The sequence below is a fragment of the Rhinolophus sinicus genome, chromosome 14, assembly GCF_057876585.1.
Source record: "Rhinolophus sinicus isolate RSI-liver-muscle chromosome 14, RSI-T2T, whole genome shotgun sequence".
NCBI classification, from domain to species: domain Eukaryota; kingdom Metazoa; phylum Chordata; class Mammalia; order Chiroptera; family Rhinolophidae; genus Rhinolophus; species Rhinolophus sinicus.
Genome location: NC_142514.1, coordinates 88,017,959 through 88,022,964, shown reverse-complemented (window position 1 = coordinate 88,022,964; position 5,006 = coordinate 88,017,959).

Below are 5,006 nucleotides of genomic sequence, written 5' to 3'. Positions count from 1 at the left end.
AGAGGAGAATTTGGGGATAAATTAATAACAACATGCACCTAAGCAAAAGCCAAAAAACAACAACAACAAAAAAAAACCATTGTTAACTCTGGGAGGAGTGGAAGCTGTAAAGGAAAGGAAAAGTTTATAATAATTTCACTACTTAAAAAAACAACATAGCGGCTGGCCCAATGGCTCAGGCAGTTGGAGCTCTGTGCTCCTAACTCCGAAGGCTGCCGGTTCGATTCCCACATGGGCCAGTGGGCTGTCAACCACAAGGTTGCCGGTTCAATTCCTCGAGTCCCCACAAGGGATGGTGGGCAGTGCCCCCTGCAACTAACAAGGACAACTAGACCTGGAGCTGAGCTACGCCCTCCACAACTAAGACTGAAAGGACAACAACTTGAAGCTGAATAGCACCCTCCACAACTAAGATTGAAAGGACAATAACTTGACTTGGAAAAAAGTCCTGGAAGTACACACTGTTCCCCAATAAAGTCCTGTTCCCCTTCCCCAATAAAAATCTTAAACAACAACAACAACAACAACAACAAAAACAACATAGCAGTATTATTCATAATAGCCAAAAGGTGAAAACAACCCAAATACCCATTAACTGAAGAGAGGCTAGACAAAATGTGGTGTAGGCATACTATGGAATGTTATTCAGCCTTGAAAAGGAAGAAAATTTTGTTGCATGCTACAATGTGGATGAAACTTAAAGATATTATGCTAAATGAAATAAGCCAGATGCTAAAAATAACAAATATCGTATGATTCAACTTATATGAGGTACCTAGAATAGTCAAATTCATAGAGACAGAAAGTAGAATCGAGGTTCCCAAGGGGTGGGGTGGGAAAGAGGGCATCATTGCTTAATGGGGGCAGTTTCATTTTGGGAAAATGAAAATGGATGGTGGCGATGGTTGCACGACAATGTAAATGTACTTAATGCCACTGAATTGTACACTTAAAAACAGTTGAAAGGGTGAATTTTATGTTATATACATTTTTAGCACAATTTTAAAAATGAAAAAAACCCCTGTAAGGTGCTATACAAATGAAGAGAATAATTATTATTTTTCTCATAATGATAAGTGTCAGATTTTTAAGACTCATGTGTTAGGGATCTCACTTTCATTTTCAAAACCAGATATGAAAACTACCTTTTTCTTGAAAAATCACATACCTTTATTTGAAAGCTCTATTACTAGAAATGTGTGCTCTAACAAATAAGTCTCTTATACACCTATCTTTCATCGATAGCCTCTATGCCGTAAGATCATTTTTATATGTCTCTTTTAAACATAATCTAAATGTAAAAAAAATCTGACCACACTATATATATGGCTTAATAATTGTCTTTTAAAATAACTTTACATTTTGCTGTCTTTCTTCATCCAAGTCTATATAAACACACCCATTTTCTTAACATTTATTTTTAATAACTGGGGTCAGGATGTATTTCATATTAAGTCCCTCTTGTAATGACAAGTCCCTCTGCAGTTAAAAAGGAGGCTTAAAAAAGCCCTCCTTTTGTGTATTATATATTTCTCAAGGATACATTAAATAAGTATATTGATTTTTGTTTTAAGAACACAGTAATTCCTATTTTAAATCATAAGATTATTTTTTCTTTATTCAGTAAAGCAAAATAAAGGTTGTTTGAGAGATGACAGATGACATTTCTTCTGAGTACCGTGGTGGGAAAAAACTCCAGACGCTTTTCTTGATTCCACCCAAAGCCAAACTGCTAAGCAGTTAAAACTCAAGGGAGCAGTCAGACAGGTTTAACGAGAATAATACCAATGCGTGGCCGTCCACACCCACCCCTGCCAGACAGAACTGCTTTACGGGTTTGTTGAAACTGCTGTGGAACTGCTCTATAACCTTTTCCTACATTTGAAATGTTTCTGTCTGATGTTCAGAATGGCTTAAATGTTTCAGATTAAAATTCTGCAAATCAGTGAAAAATGCATAAATCGAATCAAGTTAGATTTGCTGTCATGAGCATTAATTTATAGCGGAAGAAACAATCGTTTAGGCTGTCTTCCTGCTTTGCATGGCTTTTTCTTGAATCCAATTGCGGCTGAATGGAAGCTTTCTCACTGGGAGGTGAGCCTGCGCCCTCAGTCAGTTCGCTAAATCGCGAGGAGCTGGTTAAGTAGCCGCAGTCTCTTCCCAAGCGCGGACGGTCCCTGGGTTGCTAAAGGTTTCAGGAGGAAACTGGTTTCTGACGTCTGCAGCCCGACGCTGAGGGCTCCGGAAGGGTTGCTGGGAAGACTACCAGGACACGCCTGAATCACGCAGGGCGGGATTATTTTCCTATACACCGGTTTGCAGGTTGTCCTAACTGCCTTCCATGAAGTGATTGTTCACCGCTCCAGCTCTGCCTCCCTCTTTCATTTCCCGTCACAGTGAATGCTATTTGCCGTTGATGTGAAAAGTTCTAGAACACGGGTGGATAACTCCAGGATCTGCACTTTGTCACTTTGAAAGACAGAGCCTTTTAAAAAAACCAAAATAGTATGCACCCTATAAAGCAATGCTAACAAGGCATTTTAAATAAGGTTGAAAACTGCTCATGATGTAATGCTAAATTAAGTAGCTGGACACTAATTTGTATTAAGTGATGTTAATCAATGAGGCAAAAAAATTCATTTAAAAAAAAAAAGCAAATTGGAAGGAAATCTACCAAAAATGCTTACTTAGTACAGTTGCCTTGTCTGGGTGGTATTATTATAGATGAAATTTTCTTAGCTTCTCTACATTCCTTTCTACCTTTCTGAGTATTCTACAGCAAACACACATACTTTTAAAATGGGGCGGAATAACCCAACTTGAGATTCAACCTTCTAAGCAAGTCTCTTACTTGATTTGCTAGTAAACTCTTAGCTCTAATCTGGATTTTGCCCCTCACAGGCTGAGACCATGGGAAGAAATGCAAATTCTCATGGCCTCAGTTTTCTCTGTGTACAGTGAGGAGTTTGAATAGAGTTTCTTCCCTATGATCCATGACCTTAACACCTCTCTGACAAAATTTAACTGTTGCATCAACCCTAGCACAGGAGACTCAGTTGATGCCGTTTGTTTTTTTTCCCCCAGCTCCTGCTAAATTATATTTAGATGCTCACTTTTTACTGCCAGTTGGTGTATGTTTCCTATTTTGTATTCTGCTTTAGATGATTTAAATGTTAAGAGAATTAAAGATAGGAACTTATTCTTTGAACACCCTTATTCTGACCCTTTTGTCTGCAACAGGGAAACAATGTATGTGCAATAAATCCTTCATGGTGACAAAGTGATAATGGCTGTGGAAACTTGTTATTGCTTATGAATGTCTACATTTTGAAAGATGGTCAGTTCAGAGACTAGGTAACACTTTGCATTATACTCTACCCAAAGTTAGATATCAGATGATTTATGGCTTCATTTCCATTCTGATTTTATGTTGTTTGTACATGAATCTCTAATTCCGCTTTTTCTAAGTGATTGAACCTATATTTTTTTTAAAAAACAACCAAAACAAAAGAAAAACACACACTATAATTTGAGGATGCCAAAAAAGACAATCACTTCACCTATAGAAATATGATTAAAATTAATAAGAATAATGTTTTGGGGGGTATGACTTCTGCATAGCAGGCTGATTACTTTATAGTTACTGCATTTTCTCACATCCTATGTGTCTAGTGTAGGAAAATAACAATTGGTAGAATACTTTATTGGTTTCAAATTGATACCAAATCATTGCTCAGAAAAGTGTTCTTTCATGTCTGATTGGACAGGAATTTTGACATAGTAGAGAGGGCATGAAGGTAGAAACAGACAGAATTCTGATATTTTAGATATTAAGTAACTCAGGGAAGTTTCTTAATCTCTGTGGGATTCACCCTTTTCTTTTATTATGATGTGGGTCTGGGTTTATAGCGCGCTTTGGTTGGGGAAATGATGGGGGTGGGGGACAGAACATCAGAAGGCATGGTCCAGGGTGGGGACTGGGCTGCCACCAATTTACAACCAGCTTGACACCATTATCATCTGTTTCAGCTACTGGCTGTCCTTATAGGCTTTCATTTGTAGAAAGAGTTCTGAGGCTGTAAAAGTTTTAAAAACAGCTCATAGAAAAGTTCTTTAAGGCAGCTTTCATTTCTGAAATTCTCTATGGAATATAAATTTTGAATTCCTGCAATAAAAGCTGAATAGCTATTATAATTTTCTTCACATTGGTTAGCACATTATACAGCCACACAGTGTTTGCTGATAACTGGGTTTATAGCAATAATCTGCATCTTGACTTTATATTGATAGAAGTTCAAGTAAGTGTTCCAATCCCATCATAACAATCCCTCACAATCATAAGCTTAAAAAATTACTTGGAGACTATGTAAAATAGGCTAACTTACTTGGCTCCTGTATTGTATTTATTGATTGTGTGGCTTGCCCAGTAAAATTAATGTGAGTTATTGTTTAGCTTGGTGGGTTAGAAGTCTCTTGGCCTAGGGTGGCCCCTGTGTGGTTCATACATGAGCTCTCCATCATCTGTACCCTTAACATCCAGCCTCCCCTATCTTGCAAACTTGGGTTCTTAATGAAAGAGGATCAGGCAGGAATTTGTGGGTGAATTCCTGTTATCCATGTTATCCAATTAAAGGCAGTCAAAACACCTTCTCTTAAACCACAAAAGAATAGAACATTTTATTAGATATTATTTGTGCAGAAACTAAAACAAGTGGCAACAACAACAAAAAAAATCTCATCACTACAGTGACAGAAAATATATTTGAAATTTAATTTTTTAATAGTTAACCACCCTTCTTGGCAAAAACAAAAAACCCACTACAAACAGAAAAATCATCCTGTTCTGGAGGACAGTTGAACTAAGGAAAATAAAGATAGTTCTGATCTAATGCATATATTTCACCAACATTTTTCTTTTTCTGAAGTGGAATTTATGTGGTTTATCAAACTGCTTTTTTCAATGAAAGCTTTGAATGATTCCAACTATTTTAACTAGGAGAGATCAA